This window comes from Triplophysa dalaica, chromosome 23 (assembly GCF_015846415.1).
Source record: "Triplophysa dalaica isolate WHDGS20190420 chromosome 23, ASM1584641v1, whole genome shotgun sequence".
NCBI lineage: Eukaryota > Metazoa > Chordata > Actinopteri > Cypriniformes > Nemacheilidae > Triplophysa > Triplophysa dalaica.
The window spans coordinates 17522813-17524583 of record NC_079564.1 but is presented as its reverse complement, the minus strand read 5'-3'; positions in this window follow the sequence as shown (position 1 = coordinate 17524583).

Genomic DNA, 1771 nt, shown 5'->3' with positions numbered 1-1771 from the left:
TTGCTATACAGTACTTCTTGAATTAATCATTATTTGGATTTCTCATCAATAGACGAAAGAAAGTGAACACTGGATATACAATCTTAAAGCTTATGTCTTGGGCCAATTTCAGGATAAAAGATATTACTATGTCCTACTATCTTCACTTCTGCCAGAATTACAAACACACAAACATCCCTATGTAGGTTAGAGAAGGTCATTTTGGCTTTGAGACACTTTGGCATTTTGACTTTTGCACACACTCACATAGCTAAAGGATTTATGTGTTGTTGGATGCTTGCTTGTTTCAGTGAAGACAGCTCAATGACAGATATCCCACGCATGCACACAGACTCACACATAAACACACATTAAAAACACACACACTCACAAAAGTTTAAAAAGCTATACCTGAACTATATTTATTCTAAATGGAGATTTCAAAATCTGATTATTAACTCATGCTTTTACAGTCTGTATGATTTTATTTTTTTATTAATAGATGACAGACGTTTAGAGACAGACAATCTCACTTAACATTCACCTTCACTAAATATATTTTATTGTCCATGCAATGGAAGGAAATGGTGACCGAGTCTTTAACATTCTTATGTTTGTCACCCACTGACAGAAGTAAGAGAGATGGGTTTGAAACAACATTAGGGTGCGTTTAAAAAAACAACAGAATTTATATAAAACTATAAATTAATTCAGAAATATACATAATTGAATACAGAATATGTGAAGATTTAAAATTTTCAATGAATTGGAAAATCTAAAGATGCCAATTAAAACTTGTTTATGACTCTTTCATCTGCAAAACACAACGATATTTTGCGGAATGTCTTTTGTAATTATACAATGGAAGACAATGGGTTTCAGTGTTGTTTGGTTATCAACATTCTTCAAAATATCTTCTTTAGTGTTCTACAGAAGAAAGACAATAATTTATGTTTGAGACATGATGTTAAGTTAATGAAGCCAGAATTTTTATTTCTACTAGTGGAAGTGATCATACACTTCCAAACAGCCCATATAATAATAGCAGAGAGCTATTCAACCTTGACAAAACTGCTTCCCTTTAGTCCTAAATGAGTGAGGTAAGCCCAGCGGTCTCTTCACAAGCATCTTGACAATTTGACCAGAGAGACCCAACGTTGCTCAATACACCTTCCTATCATGGCAAAGTATAATACGTATATTCAAAATGAAATGAATATCGTCCCGGCAGTAATGATAGCGTGCTCATAGACCTATTTCTGGTTTCGAGTGAGGACAGGCTCATATATTCAAATATAGCTTTCTTGCATGTATTTTAAACCTGATAATCTAGGATCATGTGTCCTACACGGTAAATGTGCTCGAGTGGATGTTTCTGCATAATTGAGTCAGTAGACACAGTTGTGTCCACTGCTAGGCAACAGTATACTCAGTATACTCTTCGTCACATGACTGAAGATGAAAAATAAATCTGACAAAGTCAAATCAAAGGTAGATTCATTAACTAAATAACTTAGTTGGGAGTCAGTATGTAGTCATTTGCATATTAATGCCTTCATTTTAAAGCTGTTTATTGTCCTCATTTTGAAAGCGAGGTCAAGTGTGTTTGCGTGTGTGTGTTTGTGTATGTATGTGCGGGATTAAGTCATTTGTCACAGTTTGTGATATCTAACTCTGCTCTAGTTGTTTGTCCCTGTCTTTATTTGGCTAAAGTTTGACATTGGTAACACCCTCCTTATGGTTTCTGATAGCCACGTGCCCATCTGTCAACACCACATGTCATCTATATAAA